The sequence below is a fragment of the Balaenoptera physalus genome (genome assembly GCF_965194825.1).
Source record: "Balaenoptera physalus genome assembly, chromosome: 18".
Taxonomy (NCBI): Eukaryota; Metazoa; Chordata; class Mammalia; order Artiodactyla; family Balaenopteridae; genus Balaenoptera; species Balaenoptera physalus.
Window position 1 is genome coordinate 54,754,576 of NC_138899.1, and position 23,454 is coordinate 54,778,029.

The following is a 23,454-nucleotide window of genomic DNA, read 5'->3' on the forward strand; positions in this document are numbered from 1 at the left end:
AATTGGCCTCCTAACACATGAAAATCAGATAGTAAATGTGTATTTCATTAAGCCACTAAATTTGTAGTAATTTGTTATGGTAGCAATAAAAAAACAAAACACTCTGACAGCAAAGCCAAAGATATCACTAAAAAAGAAATCTGCAAACCAATATCCCTCATGAACATAGATCATTAATAAAATATTACTAAATTAAATGCAACATCATCTAGAAAGGATTATACACCATCAACAAGTAAGATTTATTCTTGAAATACAAAGTTTGTATGGTATGATATATCTCCTGCAGGCCCCTGACATTTTGGAGCCAACCAAGGTGAGACAGAGAAAGATCCTGAGCTCCCCTACCACCATGGATTCTCCAAATATATAGCTACACATGGAGGAATTTCCTCTGAAAGATAGAAGGAGAGAGAGACAGAAACTACCTTAATGATTCCTAAACATCAGAGGAATGAGAAAAATACCCACATTGAAACATGTAGGAAAGGCTGAAACATACTCTCACCATAAACTCCAATCCCCACACAGTGCTGTTCAATCAGGAGAAAACCCCCAATCCAGTTTTTCCTTGAAGAGCAGAGGGACTGGACCTCAGTTCTAGCACCCCAGCTTTTAAGACCCCTCCAAGATGGACAAACCCCCAAAACACATAGCTCTGAAAGCCAACAATGCTTGTGCTCACAACATCCACAAGATTGTAGCAAACAGGAGTGGCATCACCAACATGGTGACATAGGTTGTTCCTGACTTCACTCCCCATCAAAAGAAAAAAAAAAAAAAAAAAAACTAACAGCCATTCAAGAGCAAGACACAACTGAGAGAATCCTTGAAACTAAGAGTGAAACTGAAGGACTCCCTGGGCCACAAAGACCAAGACAGACTTATTAGAAGGGTAAGAGAAGCAGCTTCATATTGACCATATTGCCCTTCCCCAGGTCAGGTGGAACCACATGAAATGGTCTCCCCTGAGCCTACAGTTCCTCCAGTGGGAAAAGAGAGCCTAGGGGATACAGGCATCCCCCATCCCTTCATTGTGGCTACTTTGCAGGAGCCCCTGCTCTGATCTTGTACCACAAACATTGCAGGAGAATCTGCAGGACTCAACCACTGGGAATCTGACTATGATGAAGTTGCTCGGAGGGTCTTGAAACAACCACCACATGGATTCTGGCAGACCAAGCTCATACCTGCAGTGCCCAAGTAGAATGCCAAGCCAGAAGCATTGCTCATCTGCAGAACCAAGCTGGGGGCACAATCTGATCAAGGAACTCAGCAAGGTGCACATTGGCCTGATTCAGATCCTCAAACAAGGAGTTGTGCTCTCCCTAGAGCCTGGTTTGCCCACTCCCAGGCAAGGAGTTGAATTACTACCCCACCCCCTGTGGAGAGATTTCTGGCATCATCTGACAAGGAGGACTGGCAACAATTCCTGGAAGCAATGTGGCCCAGTGGCACTCAAGCCAAGAGACAGGCGGTCAGAGGCAATAGTTTGCAGAACAAAGTCAGTGGCCCAGTTCAGTCAGGAAATTTTGGGGGTAAGTCAGCTTAAGACAACAAAGAGCTTTACTAGATTTAGACCTTCACTGCTGTGCCCAGGCAGGGAATCTAATTCATAGCCCTGTTCATCACTGAATACAACCATCATCTTGTCCAACCAGGGAACATAACCAGAGAACATAGAAAGCTGCATAGCCCACTCAACAGCCTTAAGTGTAGTGGCACTAGAACAGAGAGCATATCATATGGCTTTCCCAAAGGCAGAGCAAAACCAGTGGCCTCACCCAACCAGGGAACTCAGTGTACACTCTGGCCTGATTCAGGTTCCCCAAAAATGCACAGCTGTACAAGCCCTGGGCCTTATTTGGCTGCCCTGCCAGAGTAGGGAAGCTAATTCATAGTCTATCTACTACTGACTACAGTAACCATTCCCAACCATCCAGTAAGCTTGACCAAAGATTCCAGGCAACCATGAAATCCTTCCTACAGCCTCTCTTGGGTAGAGAACCAAGACAGAAGTCCTATCCAACTGTTCTCAGTCAGTGGCACACCCCCGTCCCCATCCTCAGAATTTGAACAGTTGTCTCCCCTCAAAATAGACCATAATAGCAAGCTTTATCTGCCCAAGGACATTACCAGTAAACACACCCAGTAACCCAAACTGAGTTGATTGGTGAAGAGCTGTCTCTGAAAGGCAAACCTCTAATGTTTGAAAGAGGAGCTTGATTTCTCACATGCACAAATATCAAAATAAGGAATCAAGGACTACAAAATATGACACAACCAGAGAAAACTACTAAAGCTCCAATAACTGACCCTAAAGAAATGGAGATTTATGGAGTGTCAAAGAATTAAGAATAATCCACTTAAGGAGGTTTAGTGAACTAAGAGGGCACAAAAGACACACAGACAATTAAATGAAATTAGGAAAACAATACACAAGCAAAATGAGAAGTTCATCAAGGAAATAGCAACCACTAAAAAAAAAAACCAACCCAGAAATCCTGAGTTGAAAAATACAACAATTGAACCCTAGAATTCAATAGAGAGTCTCAAAAGTAGACTCAATCATGCAAAAGAAAGATTTAGAGACCTGGAGGAAAAGACAATGGAAATTACCCAGTCAGAGGAATAAAGAAAAAACAATGAAAATGAGGGAAGAAAGTCTACAGGAATTATGAGACACAATGAAAAGGAACAAATTCTCATTATGGGAATTTCAGAAGGAGACGAGAGATAGAAAGGGAAAGAAAGTATATTTAAAGCAACAATGGCTGAAAACTTTCTGAACCTGGGTAGAAAAATGGACATCCAGACCCAGGAGACCTAAAGGACTCCAAAAAGGCTGGAACTGAATAGATCTGAACCAAGACACTATAATTAAATTGTGAAAAGTCAAAGACAAAGAAAGATTTTTAAGAGCAGCAAGAGAAAACAGAGGAGTTACATATAAGGGAATCTTCATAAGATTTTTGACAGGTTTCTCCACAGAAACTTTTCAGGCCAGGAGAGAATGGGATGACATACTCAAAATACTGAGGAAAGAAAAAAGTCAACCAAGAATTCTATACCTGGCAAAGCTGTCCTTTAGAAATGCAAGAGGAATAAGGACTTTTTCAGACAAACAAAAGCAGAGGGAGTTCATTACCATCAGACCCACCTTACATGAACGCTAAAGGGAGTTCTTTTAGAGGAAGTAAAAGAACAGTAATTAATGTCACAAAAACACAAAAAAAGTAGTGTAAATCTCACTAGCAGTGGTAAATACATAGTCATAGTTAGATTCTGAAATATGGTGATAGTGTTGCATAATTCACTTTACATCTCTACTTGAAAGTTTTTTTTTAAAAAAACAAACTTAATAAACATAACCATAACTACAACAAACTGTTCTTAATAACACAATATTAAAAACATGTAAATTATAATAGCAATAATCTAAATTTTGAGGGAGAGGACAAATAAAAGTGTAATGTTCACAAATTTCTATTGAAGTTAAGTTGCTATCAGTTTAAAATAAGGTGTTATAAGTTTAAGACATTTTATGTAAGACTCATGGTAACCACAAGGGAAAATTATGTAGTAATTATACAAAAGAACATGATAAAGAAATCAAAGCATACTGATACCCAATTAGATCGGAACACACAAAAAAGCAGGATAAGAAACAAGGAAAAATGGATCTACAAAACAACGAACAAAATGGGAATAGAAAGTTTTTACTTAATACTTACTTTAAATGTAAATAATTTAGCTTCTCCAATTAAAAGACATAGAATGGCTGAATGGATTAAAAAAAAAAAAAACAAGATCCAATCATATCTGTCTCTAAGATACTCTCTTTAGGCATAAAGACACATACAGACTGAGAATGAGGGGATGGAAAGACATATCAAGTAAATTGTAATAAAAAAAAAGCTGGGGTAGATATATACTACACTATAGACAAAAGAGTTTTAAACTAAAAATAGTAAAAACAGAAAAGAAAGTTATTATATAATGATAAAGGGGTCAATACATGAAGAAGATAAAAAATTAAAACTATTGTAAATATTTCTTCACCCAATATTGTAACATTTGAATATATAAAGCAAAACTAACAGAGTTTAAAGGAGAGATAAACCAGAATGCAATAATAGTTGGGGACTTTAATATCCCATTCTTAAAAATGGATATATCACACCTATATTTAATGGAATTGAAAGAAGAAAATTGTATGATCATCTCAATAGACATAGAAAAACATTTGACAAAATTCAGCATCCATTCATGACAAAAATTCTTAAAAATTAGTCATATATATCTGATAAGGGGTTAATATACAAAATATATAAAAATTCATACAACTCAATTGCAACAAACCAAATAACCCAATTAAAAATGGGCAAGGTACCAGAATAAATATTATCCCAAAGAAATATGAGAGGGGAGACCTTCAAGATGTCAGGAGAGTAAGACGTGGAGATCACCTTTCTCCCCACAAATACATCAGAAATACATCTACATGTGGAACAACTCCTACAGAACACCTACTGAACACTGGCAGAAGACCTCAGACTTCCCAAAAGACAAGAAACTCCCCACGTACCTGAGTAGGGCAAAAAAAAAGAAAAAGAAAAAAACAGAGACAAATGGATAAGGACAGGACCTGCACCACTGGGAGGGAGCTGTAAAGGAGGAATAGTTTCCACACACTAGGAAGCCCCTTCACTGGAGGAGATGGGGGTGGGCGGGGGGGAAGCTTCAGAGCCACGGAGGAGAGTGCAGCAACAGGGTTGCAGAGGGCAAAGCGGAGAGATTCCTGCAAAGAGGATTGGTGCCGACCAGCACTCACCAGCTCAAGAGGCTTGTCTGCTCACCCGCCGGGTGGGGTGGGGGCTGGGAGCTAAGGCTCGGGCTTCGGAGGTCAGATCCCAAGGAGAGGACTGGGGTTGGCTGTGTGAACACAGCCTGAAGGGAGCTAGTGCACCACAACTACCCAGGAGGGAGTCCGGGAAACGTCTGGAGCTGCCTATAAGGCAAGAGTCATTGTTTTGGGGTGCGCGAGGAGACGGGATTAAGAGCACCACCTAAACGAGCTCCAGAGACAGGCACGAGCCGCGGCTATCAGTGTGGACCCCAGAGATGGGCATGGGATGCTAAGGCTGCTGCTGCCGCCACCAAGAAGCCTGTGCTCAAGCACAGGTCACTATCCACACCTCCCCTTCCGGGAGCCTGTGCAGCTCGCCACTGCCAGGGTCCCGTGATCCAGGGACAAATTTCCCAGGAAAACACATGGTGCACCTCAGGCTGTTGCAACGTCACACTGGCCTCTGCCGCTGTAGGCTCGCCCCGCAATCCATACCCCTCCCTCCACCTGACCTGAGTGAGCCAGAGGACCCTAATCAGCTGCTCCTTTAACCCCGTCCTGTCTGAGCAAAGAATAGATGCCCTCAGGCGACATACAGGGCCAAATCCAAAGCTGAACCCCAGGAGCTATGCGAACAAAGAAGAGAAAGGGAAATTTCTCCCAGCAGCCTCAGAAGCAGCAGATTAAATCCCCACAATCAACTTGATGTACCCTGCATCTGTGGAATACCTGAAGAGACAGCAAATCATCCCAAAATTGAGGCAGTGGACTTTGGGAGCAATGTTATATATATATATATATATATATATTTTTTCCTTTTTCTCTTTTTGTGAATGTGTATGTGTATGCTTCTTTGTGTGATTTTGTCTGTATAGCTTTGCTTATAACGTTTGTCCTAGGGTTCTGGCTGTCAGCTTGGTTTTTTTTCTTTTTTTTTATTACTTTTTAATATTTTTTATTTTTAGTAATAATTTTTTATTTTAATAACTTTATTTTATTCTATTTTCTTTCTTTCTTTCTTTCTTTCTTTCTTTCTTTCTTTCTTTCTTTCTTTCTTTCTTTCTTTCTTTCTTCTTTCTTTTTCTCCCTTTTCTTCTGAGCTGTGTGGCTGACAGGGTCTTTTTGCTCTGGCTGGGTGTCAAGCCTGTGTCTCTGAGGTTGGACAGCCAAGTTCAGGATATTGGTCCACTAGAGACCTCCAGACTCCACATAATATCAAATGGTGAAGCTCTCACAGAGATCTCCATCTCAATGCTAAGACCCAGATCCACTCAAAGAGCAGCAAGCTACACTGCTGGACACCGTATACCAAACAACTAGCAAGACAGGAACACAAACCCACTCATTAGCAGAGAGGCTGCCTAAAATTATAATAAGGTCACAGACACCCCAAAACACACCACTGGATGCGGTCCTGCCCACGAGAAAGACAAGATCCAGCATCACCCACCAGAACACAAGCACTAGTCCCCTCCACCAGGAAACCTACACAACCCATGGAACCAACCTTAGTCACTGGGGGCAGACACCAAAACACAACGGGAACTACGAACCTGCAGCCTGCGAAAAGGAGAGCCCAAACACAGTAAGATAAGCAAAATGAGAAGACAGAGAAACACACAGCAGATGAAGGAGCAAGGTAAAAACATACCAGACCAAACAAATGAAGAAGAAATAAGCAGTCTACATGAAAAAGAATTCAGAATAGTGGTAGTAAAGATATCCAAAATCTTAGAAATAGAATGGAGAAAATACAAGAAACGTTTAACAAGGACCTAGAAGAACTAAAGAGCAAACAAACAATGATGAACAACACAATAAATGAAATTAAAAATTCTCTAGAAGGAATCAAGAGCAGAATAACCAAGTCAGAAGAACAGATAAGTGACCTGGAAGATACGATAGTGGAAATAACTACCACAGAGCAGAATAAAGAAAAAAGAATGAAAAGAATTGAGGACAGTCTCAGGAACCTCTGGGACAACATTAAACACACCAACATTCGAATTATAGGGGTTCCAGAAGAAGAAGAGAAAAAGAAAGAGACTGAGAAAATATTTGAAGAGATTATTGTTGAAAACTTCCCTAATATGGGAAAGGAAATAGTTAAGCAAGTCCTGGAAGCACAGAGAGTCCCATACAAGATAAATCCAAGGAGAAACATGACAAGACACATATTAATCAAACTATCAAAAATTAAATACAAAGAAAAAATATTAAAAGCAGCAAGGGAAAAACAACAAAGAACATACAAGGGAATCCCCATAAGGTTAACAGCTGATCTATCAGCAGAAACTCTGCAAGGCAGAAGGGAGTGGCAGGACATATTTAAAATGATGAAAGGGAAGAACCTACAACCAAGATTACTCTACACAGCAAAGATCTCATTCAGATTCAATGGAGAAATTAAAACCTTTACAGACAAGCAAAAGCTAAGAGAATTCAGCACCACCAAACCAGCTTTACAACAAATGCTAAAGGAACTTCTCTAGGTAGGAAACACAAGAGAAGGAAAAGACCTACAATCACAAACCCAAAACAATTAAGAAATTGGTAATAGGAACATACATATTGATAATTACCTTAAATGTAAATGGATTAAATGCTCCAACCAAAGGACACAGATTGGCTGAATGGATACAAAAACAAGACGCATATATAAGCTGTCTACAAGAGACCCACTTCAGACCTAAGGACACATACAGACTGAAAAATGAGGGGATGGAAAAAGATATTCCATGCAAATGGAAATCAAAAGAAAGCTGGAGTAGCAACTCTCATATCCAATAAAATTTACTTTAAAATAAAGACTATTGCAAGAGACAAAGAAGGACACTACATAATGATCAAGAGATCAATCCAAGAAGAAGATATAACAGTTGAAAATATTTATGCACCCAACATAAGAGCAGCTCAATACATAAGGCAAATGTTAACAGCCATAAAAGGGGAAACCTACAATCATAGTAGGGGACTTTAACACCACAGTTTCACCAATGGACAGATCATCCAAAATGAAAATAAATAAGGGAACACAGGCTTTAAATGATACATTAAACAAGGTGGACTTAATTGATATTTATAGGACATTCCATCCAAAAACAACAGAATAAACTTTCTTCTCAAGTGCTCATGAAACCTTCTCCAGGATAGATCATATCGTGGGTCACAAATCTAGCCTTGTTAAGTTTAAGAAAATTGAAATCATATCAAGTATCTTTTCCGACCACAATGCTATGAGACTAGATATCAATTACAGGAAAACAACTGTAAAAAATGCAAACACATGGAGGCTAAACAATACACTACTTAATAACCAAGAGATCACTGAAGAAATCAAAGAGGAAATCAAAAAATACCTCGAAACAAGTGATAATGAAAACACAATGCCCCAAAACTGTTTCCACTAAGACCAGGAAAAAGACAAGTTTGCCCACTCTTACCACTATTATTCAACATACCTTTGGAAGTTTTAGCCACAACAATCAGAGAAGAAAAAGAAATAAAAGGAATCCAAACTGGAAAAGAAGTAAAGTTGTCACTGTTTTCAAATGACATGATACTATACATAGAGAATCGTAAAGACTCTACCAGAAAACTACTAGAGCTAATCAATGAATTTGGTAAAGTATCAGGATACAGAATTAATGCACAGAAATCTCTTGCATTCCTATACACTAATGATGAAAAATCTTAAAGAGAAATCAAGGAAACACTCCTATGTATGACTGCAACAAAAAGAGTTAAAATATCTAGGAATAAATCTATCTAAGGAGACAAAAGACCTGTATGCAGAATACTATAAGACACTGATGAAAGAAATTAAAGATGATACAAACAGATGGAGAGATATACCATGTTCTTGGACTGGAAGAATCAACATTTTGAAAATGACTATATTACCCAAAGCAATCTACAGATTCAATGCAATCCCTATCAAACTACCACTGACATTTTTCACAGAACTAGAACAAAAAAAAAAATCACAATCTGTATGGAAACACAAAAGACCCTGAATAACCAAAGCGATCTTGAGAAAGAAAAATGGAGCTGGAAGAATCACACTCCCTGACTTCAGACTATATTACAAAGCTACAGTAATCAAGACAGTATGGTACTGGCACAAAAACAGAAATACAGATCAATGGAACAGGATAGAAAGCCCAGAGATAAACCCACGCACGTATGGTCATCTTATTTTTGATAAAGGAGGCAAGAATATACAATGGGGAAAGACAGCCTTTTCAATAAGTGGTGCTGGGAAAACTGGACAGCTACATGTAAAAGAATGAATTTAGAACACTACCTAACACCATACACAAAAATAAACTCAAAATGGATTAAAAACCTAAATGTAAGGCCAGACACTATCAAACTCTTAGAGGAAAACATAGGCAGAACACTCTGTGACATAAATCACAGGAAGATCCTTTTTGACCCACCTCCTAGAGAAATGGAAATAAAAACAAAAATAAACAAATGGGACTTAATGAAACTAAAAAGCTTTTGCACAACAAAGGAAACCAAAAACAAGATGAAAAGACAATCCTCAGAATGGGAGAAATATTTATTTGCAAATGAAGCAACTGACAAAGGATTAATCTCCAAAATGTACAAGCAGCTCATGCAGCTCAATATCAAAAAAACAAACAAGCCAATCCAAAAATTGTCAGAAGACCTAAATAGACATTTCTCCAAAGAAGACATACAGGTTTCCAACAAACACATGAAAGAATGCTCAAAATCACTAATTATTAGAGAAATTCAAATCAAAACTACAATGAGGCATCACCTCACACCAGTCAGAATGGCCATCATCAGTAAAGCTACAAACAAATGCTGGAGAGGGTATGGAGAAAAGGGAAACCTCTTGCACTGTTGGTGGGAATGTAAATTGATATAGCCACTATGGAGAACAGTAAGGATCGTCCTTAAAAAACTAAAAATAGAACTACCACACGACCCAGCAATCCCATTACTGGGCATATACCCTGAGAAAACCATAATTCAAAAAAAGTTATGTACCACAATGTTCATTGCAGCTCTATTTACAATAGCCAGGACATGGAAGCAACCTTAGTATCCATCAACAGTTGAATGGCTAAAGAATATGTGGCACATATATACAATGGAATATTACTCAGCCATAAAAACAAACAAAGTTGAGTTATTTGTAGTGAGGTGGATGGACCTAGAGTCTGTCATACAGAGTGAAATAAGTTAGAAAGAGAAAAACAAATACCATATGCTAACACATATATATGGAATCTAAAAAAAAGAAAAATGGTTCTGAAGAACCTAGGGGCAGGACAGGAATAAAGACACAGATGTAGAGAATGAACTTGAGGACACCGGGAGGGGGAAGGGTAAGCTGGGACGAAGTGGCAGATTGGCATAGACTTATATCTACTACCAAATGTAAAATAGATAGCTAGTGGGAAGTAGCCACATAGCACAGGGAGATCAGCTTGTTGCTTTGTGACCACCCAGAGGGGTAGGATAGGGAGGGTGGGAGGGAGATGCAAGAGGGAGTAGATATGGGGGTATATGTTTATGTATAGCTGATTCACTTTGTTATAAAGCAGAAATTAACACACCATTTTAAAGGAATTATAATCCAATAAAGATGTTAAAAAGAAAAAAAGAAATATGAGAGGCCAACAAGAACATGAAAAAATTCTCTACATCACTCACTTGTCATTAGAGAAATGCAAATTAAAACCACAATGAGATATTACCTCACACCTGTTAGAATGGTCATCATCAAAAAGACAAGAGATAGCAAATGCTATGGAGCATATAGAGAAAAGGGAACCCTTGTGAACTGTTGGTGGGATTGTAAATTTGTACAGCCACTATGGAAAATAGAATGCAGGATCCTCAAAAAATTAAAAATTGAACTACCATATGACTCAATAATTATACTTATGGGAATATATTTCAAAGAAAATGAAAACATTAACTTGAAAAGATACCTGCACCCCATGTTCACAGCAGTATTATTTACTGTAGCCAAGACATGGAAACAATCTAAGTGTCCACTGTTGAATGAATGAATAAAGAAGTTGCAGCATGTAAATACAATGGAATTTCATTCAGCCATAAAACATGAGGAAATTCTGCCATTTGTGAAAACATGGATAGACCTTGAAGGCATTACTCTAAATGAAATATCAGACAGAGAAAGATAAATACGGTACATTCTCATTTATATGTGGAATCTAAAAAACAAACAAACAAACAAAAACAAAACAAAACCTCAAACGCATAGGATATGTTAATTAACTTGATGAGGAGAATCTTTGTAAAATGTATGCATGTATCAAATCATCCCATTGTACACTTTATGTTATAATTTTATTTGTCAATTATACCTCAATAAACTTAAAAAAAGTTTTAAAAGCAGGTATAACAATCTGAAGATGAAATTTTAAAAAATAAGAAAAGGTCTATACATGGAAGAATACAAAATATTATCGACAGAAAATACGGTATTTAAACAAATAGTGCAACATCCCATTTTCATCAATGGGAAAACTTTATTGTTAAGATGGCAATACTTCTGACAATGAGGTATAGATTCAACATAATCCTCATCAAAATATGTCAAGCTTTATTCATAGAAATTGGTAAGTCATTTTTAAAATATATAGGATCTGGTTCCTGCTAATATACAGGCTTCATCTGTGTCCTCGCTTACCCAGATTCTCTTATACTCTTACGATATTAGCCTTTTAAAGTCTTTTCTATGTTTCATCCTACTGCAAGTTTTTCGTATCTTCTGTTCCTTCTACGGAATGTTTACCCTCACCTTCTGCTAGTCATCCTTCAGGTTTCAGATGAAATGGCTTTTCCTTAGTGAACTTTTCCTGGGCCGATCCCCTATCTCTGCTGTGTGCTCTTTTATTACCACTTATCTCTCCTCTGAAATGCTTATTGCAATTATATTTAAATAATTAATAGAATAACTTGTTTAATGTCAGTTTCTCCTACTAAAGTGTGAGCTTCAGAAATCCTTAAAAATAACTTCCAAGTTTCCGTTCCCACATTCCCATATTCCCAGTAGGAATATTCATTGGTGCTGTTGGCTGTGATGAGAAGTTGATAAGGGATTTCACTTAGAGGTGGATGTCAGTTACAGAGGGTTTTTGCCCTCAAGACCCTCAGTTCAGTGATAACTTTCCCTATGTGCATGTCAGCTTAAGTCCAAGAGTTTACTACTTGGAGAGTACACATACATTTCTTATGTGTTTGGTTAGAAAAAGTACATAATCTGAAAATTATCTCCATTTATAGTTGACTACTTAATACCCAGGATGATTTTCACTGATACAAAATTAAAAACAACAGAGAATACCATTATATTAGTTTTAGGATAATAAATGCAATAGAAACCAATAGTTTTATTAGATCAGGAATTTCAAGACATCCTCTACCTATTATAACTAAATATGATTAGTTTCTCATAGTGAAAAATGTATGAATTTGGAAATAAGAAACGTGGCACCTATGTACTGTATCCCATCTGTAAAATATGACATATGTTAAAAGTCCTTCCTCACATGTTTATAGTGAGGATTAAGTAGGATAACATGTTTGAATTCTCTTTATAAGCTCTAAAGCACCATACAGTCAATAGTCATTAGTCATTGTTTGTGTGTCCATTATAGAGAGAGGAAATGAAATAATTCTATTTTATGTCCCCAATGGACATAGACTTGAAACACATTTATGAGACTGTCAATACCTTCCATGGGAGTTCTGCGAGCATAAGGGCTGTTATAGAAACGTGTTAGTAGACCCAGAGGAAACATTTCATTCTTAAAGATCATGTGCATGTAGCAACTGTAAGCGAGCTTAACTTTCCCACATAGAAGGTGTGAATGTACACACCCACAATGTCACAAATTCAATTATTTAAATTACAAAGTGCTAAGGAAACCTTTATACAACACACTGAAATTTCATATACAACTACACCCCCCCCACACACACACATTCTCTTTAACTAAATCAAATCAAGACATTTTTCCCTCTTCAAGCCAGAGAAAGGGTGGTGATTGGCCCACCTATAAATTTCAACGTTCAGTTGCCCTGTGGAATATTTAAACTGCCTGGTTAATGAGGGAGGAATGCCTATTAGTGCAGAACCTAATGTTTCTAACTATTAATATTGACTGCTGCATCAGATTAGAGAGGATAGAAACAGATAAGTTAATCACCTATACCCTGTCCTTTGAGAACCAGGAAAATGTGTTCTCCAGTCTACCCCAGAAGTGTATTCCAGTAATATGAAGAGAGGCATAAATTTAGAAGTATTATGACCTCCTTCTCATAAAATGCCTGAGCTGCTTCATTTTTATCTGAGCAATGATGCAAGACCAAGGCACTGACCAGACCCACGGCATACAGAAGCACGGCAAGCACGGCAGGAGAAATCTTCATTTCACATACCTGTGCCCTGCCTCTGATTCTTTATTTAAGAGGCATCCAACCATTTTGTGTAAATGTTGATGATAAGCTAAGCTTCGGCAGTTATTTTGGGGAAAGAAGATGAAGGTTTGGAATAGCCCAGATGAATTTAATGAATATCTAACTTGCAAGCAGGAATATCGGAACAGACAGCAGCAAAATTACAGAATCAGAGAAGCCAGAAACATTAAAGCATGACTGGATGACATCCTTAGGACCACAATTTTAAAAGGTGGCATGGAATCTTCTGCATATCAAATTAGTCATCAGGTCAAATTGCAAGTGAATTCACCTTCCATGTAAAACTTTGGAATTCCCACAGAGAGAACTTGGAAGGCAAACATATCCCTAGGTGAGCAGTCAGAGCACCTGATTCCTGTATAATTACATGGAATGAGAATTTGATACATGACAGTAATTACCTAGCTGAAGGTGCAATTAGCCATTTGTGACCTCATTCTGAGTGGCAACTAATTAACCCTTAATGTCAAAAATGTCAACCTTCATCAAGACACCAAAGAGAAGTACTACACGATCAACTAATACTTGTTCCAACCTATTAATGTTTGAATCTGTCATCGGAAATGTGAATATATCATTTTTACATCAGCCTTTATGTTCAGGTGTAGAATATGCTTCATTTCTTTTGTGGCTGCATTTTCCTTGCCTATCCTAGTATGGGTAAAAATCCTTTTCTAAAATAAAAATAAGCTTTCATATGCATATAAAACAATCATCTCTCAGCGAGATAAAACACAACCAGGAGGTACATAGAGAACGATAACTTGTCAGTTGCATGTGGTTTCTCACGGTTATAAAAATGGCACAGAAACTGAAAAGATTTTAAAGTTCTATCATTATCAACACCTCTCAGATATTGGCCTCTTTGGAAATTGACTCTGGTACCTTGTCCTTGTTGTACAAGCCGAAGCCAAAAGAAACTTCTTCTAGGATGATATGAGGAAGGCTAAAACCATCATCCTTTTTTTTTTTTTTTATAAATTTATTTATTTTTGGGTGTGTTAGGTCTTTGTTTCTGTGCGAGGGCTTTCTCTAGTTGCGGCAAGCGGGGGCCACTCTTCATCGCGGTGCGCGGGCCTCTCACTGTCGCGGCCTCTCTTGTTGCGGAGCACAGGCTCCAGATGCGCAGGCTCAGTAGTTGTGGCTCACGGGCTTAGTTGCTCCGTGGCATGTGGAATCTTCCCAGACCAGGGCTCGAACCCGTGTCCCCTGCATTGGCAGGCAGATTCTCAACCACTGCGCCACCAGGGAAGCCCCCATCATCCTTTTTAAACCACCAAATTCAGACCACAATTTCAGAATTGTTGGTAGTCTATTCTTTCTCCCTGGTACTTACTATATAAAAACATAACATCTGAAAATCTACACAATGTATATGAGTTTGCTTCAAATAAAGTGCTGTACATTTTCTTCACAATTCTAGGGTTCATAAGAGTGACCTCAAAGACAATTGTTCAAATAATTAGCATGTACCTATAGCCATTTGTTCAGAAATAAATGCAATTATTAAATAAGATCAGTGTGGCAAATATTTGTATTACAGATTGAAAACAAAATCTAGCATTGATATTTCATTGTTTTGGATTCATCACTGGAAAAGCATAATGTGTGCTGCTGAAATCTTGTAGGTTATTTGATTTGATTCTTCTCTTTCTTCAAGGTTGTTTCAGGGGTCTAAACTTAATCTAGGTAATTTCATTTTTTTTAGCAGGGAACCAAACCATTTCCTCAAGCACCTTACAAACTCATGTTTCTGGGGCAGCAGGTGCAAGTCAAAGAAAAAGTGCATCCATCTAGCATCATATTCTTTAACTTTTATGTGCAGCAAAGAGTTCTGATGGCTTTACCTAGAGGTTGAGGAAAGGTAATGAATTACAACTGACTCAAAATAATATTGACAATTTTGATTATTCATAATAACTCTTAAGACTTATTTTAGACATAAACAAACATAAAAGCAAAGACATATCACTTCAATTCCCTTTAATAAATTCTAAAATAAAGTATTCCTTTGTATTTACTACATTTAGAAAGGTATTTCATAGCTATTTCCCTGAAGCCGCCTGGGGGAACTATGCAGAGATGGATGGTGCTATGTTTTATTCAAGACAAGACACACCTCTGTGGAGTCAAAAATCTTTCAAACCAGAAAGAATGTAAAGCTTCTTGCAGAGAGAGTGAAACAAGGAGTAAAATGAAGAACAAAAGTCAACTACTACTTATTGACTAAATGCAAAACGAAACTCTTGCTTGAATATGAAATGCAAAGTCATGTGATTACAGAAGACACTCAGCTTCCAAGAGGTATTTGCATTTGTTCTGGTTTTCCATTTGTTCGGGTTAGAAATTAAAACCACATAACACAGATGGTAAGCTTAACAACCAGAGTGTCTCACTGAACCAGCCATTTCCACTGCTCATTCCAAGTTTCATGTCTGTGCTTCCAAGGCCCGCTGCCTGACCACTCACCCTTTCTCTTCCTTTTCAGTGGCAGAGGGCTGCTCTGGGCTCTCTGAATGAGGACTAAACTCTGCCACTTTACGGGCATGGCTGGCTATGTCTTCTAAATTACAGTTGTTTGCTTAAAACCATCTATTTCCTTGTAACAGTGTGTTGGCCAAGGGAGAAATCTACCTGCCAAACATGCTCCCAATCAGCTGATTTTGGCTTTCCTGTTTGAATCACACATAATAAAATCTGTGAAGCTTGTCCATAGTCATACATTTTATATGTGTGAATATAAGTCATTTTTTCATGAACAAGGTTTTCTGTATTAGTTCATTCTACCCAGATGCTTTTTATAATTGGGTAAATATTCCAAGAATAAAATATTTTTGAACATCTGACTCAATATTTCAAAACACTAGATGTGAATTTGTTTTATAGCTGAAAATATTTTAATTGGAAAAGATAAAACTTTGTCACTAGTAAGAAATTATAAATTATTTTTAAGGTAACCAATAATTAAAGAGCTTATGAGATATAAGAGCTTATGAGATATAAGAGCTTCCAAGTGAGAATTTCTGCATTAGTCCAGTTTTCAAAATATATAGTAACATTTTTTAAGTTGATAATATAGTTATCTCTACTCTTTCTTTTTAAAAACTAATACTCTTATTCATGGAATTAAACTTTCAAATTCTGGAAATAAAATTTACATTATTTTATCACATATTTTAGTAAGGTAACTGGATTTCAAATGCAAGTGGCTACAACTAGCTCATTTGCAAATAATAATAGCTACATTTTAAAAGGATCCAAAAATTAGCGAATGGGGAAAAAAAGTCACTCCTATAATTGAAATGCAGAATTGTTATATATGGTGTTCCTTTTGTGAATATCCCACACCAATCTACTTTTTATATTACCTATCTGACAAATCAAAGCACCATGGAAACAATTTTATGTAAAAACCATATAGAGATGTAAATAGATACAGATATACCTTATTGCTATCAAAGACCTTCTCATCCATTACCATATACTTGCTGATATTCATAAGGTAAGAATATTTACTATTGGAAACTATAACTGTCTTCCAGATGGTCAGAGAAAAAGCTTCAAGGACAAAGATGGTTTTGAGAAAAATTTTTGTTGACGATCATCCAGATGGGAGCAATATAATTAGCAGAAAAGGAATGGAAAAAAAATATTTCTAAAGAAAAATGGTGTGCATGTATATTTGCACATTTGTGTGTGTGTTGGCATAGAGAGAGTTGGAGTACAGTGGTGAAGTTTAGAATAAGTAAATCCATAGAGACAGAAAACAAATGGTTTCCAGGAGCATGAGGTAGGAGAGAATAGGAAGTCTTTGCTAATAGACAGGGAGCTTATTTTTGACGTGATTACATTTTAAGGAATTAGGTAGCAGTGATTGTTGCATGACCTCCTGAATATACTAAAAACCACTGAATTGTACATTTTGAAAGTATAAATTTATGGTATGTGAATTGTATTTCAGAAAAACCAAATATTTATGATATGAATACATAACTTAGTTAATGGAGAAGAGAAAGCTCTTCCAACAGTGAAATTCTAATTAATAAAATTACAAGAAATGATGGAAATAGAGAATCAGCATTTACCAAAGACCACAGTAATAAAAGATTCAGGAATATCATCAAAATATACTAAAATTCATGAACAAATCTATGATTAGAAACAATATTTACACTGTTGAAAGTGCCCACCAAACACATCCAAAACCAAAATGAAACATTTTTTTTAAGTGTGTATAATAAAGGTCCATCTTCTCTCATCTATGTGTAAAAGAATCCTCTTAACAGAGTATTTAAAACAAGTTAACATTAAAGCTAGATCCATCATAAGTCATAGCTAAAGAGGTCATCAAATTTAAAAGTTATCACCTTCCATCAGTTATAAAAAAAGGATCCTTTTAACAGAGTATTTAAAACAAGTTAACATTAAAGCTAGATCCATCATGTCGTAGCTAAAGAGATCATCAAATTTAAAAGTTATCACCTTCCATCAGTTATAAAAATGCTCTTACTCACACTTCAATTATTCTCATCTTACTCTGGAGGTGATAGTGCAGTAGTGCATATTTCCTGGTGGTTTTCAAAGCCAGGTGTTTTGAGGGCACAGGGATCCTCCTGTGCAGGATCTAAGGGTTGAGGTGCCTGATATGGAACTAAATTCCTTCGCTCTTTGAGGAAAATAATTTCACCTTTGGGATCCTTCCTGATTGTGGATTGCCACAGTTGGGGTGTTTTTCTGTTTTTTGTTTTTTCCCTTGGCATGACCATATCACTGTTTCTTCTATTTATCTTGATGCTGTCCTTTCACACTTTGTTTTGGAGATTGTTCATCCAGTTTTCAGGTCCCTTTCAGAGGGAATTATTCCATATGTAGTTGTAGATTTGTTGTGTCCACGGGAGAAGATGAGTTTAGGAGCTTCCTACACTGCCATCTTGATCCCTCTAAGTTTTTTCTGATTTTCCATTTCCAGAATGAGAATATTTACTAGTCTTATCTTATCCTTGTTTCATCCTCTGTAATATGGATTTTGGATTCAGGGGAAAGCAAAGAACATGTATTTTGTTTTATAAATTCTTAAGGTATAAGGAATCACAACCAGACATGATGGAAAAGATTGCGAATCACCCAGAGACTCTAGAATTTCATATGGATGTAGCTACTGGAAGGGACTTTGGCTTGTCTTCTTTGGGAAGGGACTAGCTGTGTTCTTTATAGAAGGAAGGGTACCTATAGATATTTAGTGGCATGAGGGGCTGCCCGAAGCAAAGGCCACTAGTTATCCAACAACATCATGTCCCTTGTTTCTTTGGGCACACTGTTATACTCCCAGGTCCCTTGCAAGTAAAGGTGGAAGGTACTTCAGTTTACAGTGGAATGAGAACAGCCTAGCCCACAAAATATCCTTCCAAGGAAGGAGCTCCTTCATACTTTTTATCTTCTACCTTACTGAGTTGTGGATAACTGAATTTCCTTATAAACCAAGGGTTGAACGCAGGAGAGCTGCTGTGAGCATGGATCCTGAACACCCACCCTAGACAGTATATGAGTAAGAGATAAACTGCTGTGTTGAACTATTGCATTGTTTAGATTGTTCATTGCTGGAGCCAGCCCTTTTCTAGCCAACATAACTATAATAACTTTTTTTTTTCAATGAATGAAGATTTTATACAGACATTAAGTGACTTTTTATTTTCAAACCATTTCACCCACATTTTCTTATTTAATCCTCACAGCCAGCCTAAAAGAGAGATCTCTATTGTACCTTGAATACATTAAAGCTAGGAGAGGCTTTATCACAGAAGCAGAAAGTGGCCGACTTAGGAGTGATTTTGGAACTGTCTGAACCCATGACCCATGATATTTTTAGTATTATTCTGAACAACAACAAATAATAAAATAAAATAAAATTGAAATTGAAAGAAATTCTACTTTTTCCCATTTATTTCAAGAAGTTTCTTACACCAGTTTTTCCATCTGTAATATCATTCATTCATACTAACTCTACTTTTTATGATTGAATCGAACTGTATTTATTTAGATTATTGATGTTTCAACTTAATACACAAAGTAATATTTCTATTTCTATGTACTTTGCTTGGATTCCTCTACCTGAAATCTTCCTAATAGTGTGCCTTATTATCTCTAATCAATGCTATCTTTATACAGTAGCCTGTGGTGGTCAACAGACTTTGGTCAATTCATCAAAGATGAAAAGGTAACAAAAGCACAGCCAATACAGTATATGTATTTTTCTACTGTGGATATTTAAGTGATGCCAGGGAAACAATATGTGTGATGCAGATGTACTTTGTGTGTGATAGGTATCTGTGAGCCACAAGGCCATGTCCACTTAAGCGTTCTCCTCGTGTGTAGTTCAGCAAAGGTTGTGATTATACCTTATTGAAATTTCACCCTCTGGATTTATCTTTTCAGAAATACCTATATTTTAACTCCCAAGTCTCCATTTTCATTAAAGCCAAGTATTTGTTTTCCCACCATTCCATCTTGTATTTCACCATTATATGGAATGCATTTAATTTCATTCTATGCTTTGTTTACCCAGTTAGAGTTGTTTTGGAGTGATTTCAGAAGTAAGTTCATAACTAGCTATTTTCAAGCTTTCCATGTTTAGTCAGGAGGTTTCCTGAGACACACATAACTGCCAAAAGTAGATGAACTAAAATTAGATTTAGTTTGATTTACGATTCAATGGTGTTTGATGTGTAAAGTAGAAAAGTACTATTCAGGTGAGCTCTTAAATAAGAAATTATTTCTTATTTAGAGATGGTGACATTCTTGGAAAATATGTCGACTAAAATGAGTCACTATTGAAATGGCATCACGTGAAGCTGCCCGTTCCCCCAATGACATCACGTGAAGCTGCCACTGAAGTTCTGAAATCTTTCATCATGTAAATAATTTCCATGTTTCTTTTATAGTAAAGTAATGATATCCAAACTAAAAAAAAAAAAAAAAAATTGAGGCACATTAAAATTCAACATACACTTCTAAGCCACTGTTTGCCTCTCTCGAATACTGGCTGCTGCGGCCATCGCCATGAGACAGAAAAGTCCAGAGGTTGATTGGTCAATAAGAACTCTGACCTTGTTTTTATAAGGTTCTCTAGACTCTGCTTTTGTGTGGATTTAAACTTTGCACTAACTTTGGAAGATGTCTTCAAGCAGATGTTAGAGTGCAAACCTCCTTGGCCACAGGGGAAAAGAGAGGCAATGGTTCTCTCCACACCATTGTACAATACTAGGTTTCATACTGTTTTTACCTTCCCAAAATACACACACACACACACACACACACACACACACACACAACTGTGGCCAAGGGATGCTATATTCTTATTGGCTTAGATTGCATGAAACAGTCACAGTGGCAAGGGAGTAGTGGTAACTTACTTACATAATCTTAGATCAATCAGTCCCACCCTTAGGACTAGGAGAGGGTCAATCCAATCCACACTGTATAACTAGTACACATGAGAAAGGAACTTAAACAATGCAAGGAAGCAATAAAATACAAGCTATGTAAGGTACCATTATTACTATCATTTTGTTGGTGAGGATGTAAAGGTTCGCAAATTCAAATGACTTGCACAAGCAGTAAAATTTCAGAGTGGGGACATAAAGCTAAGACTAACTCTAAAGACTACATTATTAATCAAGTCACTGTTTATTTTTATTTTCTCTTATTTTATGCATTAAATGCATTCATTAGACAAAAAATAAATGCAATACTGTTTTTCTAAGTATCATACCTTATTTCCCCTGTCTTCTGTGTCATGGTGAGGTATCAAATGAATCTGTCAATGTTATATGAGTTAAGGATTAGTAACCTTTGGATTCCATTTAATTTTATAAATCTTTATGAGTTCCTAGTACACTGATATTTTCTTGTCGCTTAGTAATTAAACAATTTGATATCAATAATTTAAATAATTGAATAATTTTCTAAGAGTTTTAGGAAACTGTTAGTACTTTTTTATACCTTTGAAAGTCATATATGTGTGTGTGTGTGTGTGTGTATGCTTACATTTTCTTATTCTGTTAAGTTACTCTACAGTAAAGAAAAGAAAAATCTTAAGAGTAAATTCCTTTAGCCTTCCAATCCCTTTCGTTTATTTTAAAAACTGCATTGTTGAAGTTGAAGTTTACTAAATGTATAATAGACACAAGAGAATAAGTAGTTTAGAGTTCTTCTTTATAATGTGTTTGTTTATTGTTGAACATTTATGTTTTCTTATAGACTGCTAAGCCTACAAGCAGTAAAATCATCTGAAATAGTTCTAATTTTCCAGAGAGAAAGGGCCAGAAAAGTTATTTGAGGAAATAGTGGCTTAAAATTTCACTAATCTGGCAAAGGAAACAGACATCCAGGTCCAGAAAGACCAGAGAGTTTCAAATAAGATGGGCCTAAAGAGACACATTCCAAGATATAGTATAATTAACAAGGTAAAAGACAAGAAAGAATCCTAAAAGCAGCAAGAGAAAAACAACTTGTTATATACAAGGGAAAACCAATCAACCTATCAGCAGATTATTCAGCAGAAACCTTACAGGCAAACAGAGAGTTGCATGACATATTCAAAGTGCTGAAAGGAAAACTTTCAACCAAGAATATTCTACCCAGCTAGGTTATCATTCACAACTGAAGGAGAGATGAAGAGTTCCTCAGACCAGCAAATCTAAAAAAGTTCACTTCCACAAAACCAACCCTATGAAAAATGTTAAAGGGATTTCTTCAGCTGAAAACAAATGACACTAATTAATAAAAAGAATATTTATAAAAGGATAAACCTCACTGGAAAAAATAAATATATAATAAAGGTAAGGTATCAATCACTTTTATAACAAGTATGAAGGTTAAAAACAAAAGTAGTAAAATTAAAATTATGATAATTAGCTAAGGCATACATAAAATTAAAAAATGTAAAATGTGTTATCAAAAGTATAAAACATGGGAGAAGGAGTAAAAAGGAAAAGCTTTGAAATGTGTTCAAATTTAAATTGCTACAAACTTAAAACAGACTGCGATGTACACAGGATGTTATATGTGAACCTCATGGTAACCAAAAGGGAAAATCTTAGAGTAAATACATAAAAGAAAATGAGAAAGGAATCTAAACATAACACTAGATTATACCACTAAAATGCAAGGAAAGAGAAAGAGAAGATTAAAGAAACAGAGAGGCACCCAAAACAGCCTAAAAACAATAAACAAAATGGCAGTAAGTACATACTTATTAATACTTACTTTAGATGTAAATTAACTAAGTTCTCCAATCAAAAGACATAGAGTGGCTGAATGAATTTTAAAAAAAATCCATCTATCCTTCTAAATGCTGCCTACTTTAGGCTCCCTTCAGAAGTAAGGAAGAACACACACAGACTGAAGGTAATGGGATGGAAAAAGATATTCTACGTAAATGGAAACAGAAAGAAAACTGGAGTAGTTATACTTGTATCAGACAAAATAGACTTAAAAAAAAAGACTATAATAAAAGGTAAGGAAGGGCATAACCTAATGATAAAGGGATCAATCCAGGAAAAAGATATACAATTTATAAATGTATATGCACCCAACATAGGGACACCAAGATGTTTAAAGCAAATATTAATAAACTTAAAGGAAGAAATTGAAAGCAATACAATAATAATAGGGAACTTTAACTCCACAATGACATCAATGTATAGATCATCCAAAAGAAAATCAATAAGAAAACAGTGCATTTAAATGACTTATTAGACCAGATAGACTTAATAGATATATTATATTCTAGAACATTCTACCCCAAAGCAGTAGAACACAAATTCTCCTCAAGTGCACATGGAACATTCTCCAGGATACACCACATGTTAAGTCACAAAACAAGTCTCAAATTCCAGAAGATTGAAATCATATCAAGCATCTTCTCCAACTACAATGGTATGAAACCAGAAATGAATCACAAGAAAAAATGTGAAGAACCATAAATACATGGAGATTTAAAAATATGCTACTGAGTAAAAAATGGGTCATCAAATAAATCAAAAGAGAAATAAAAATAAATAAATAAATAAATATATAAATATGAGAAAGGATATACAACATACCAAGATCTA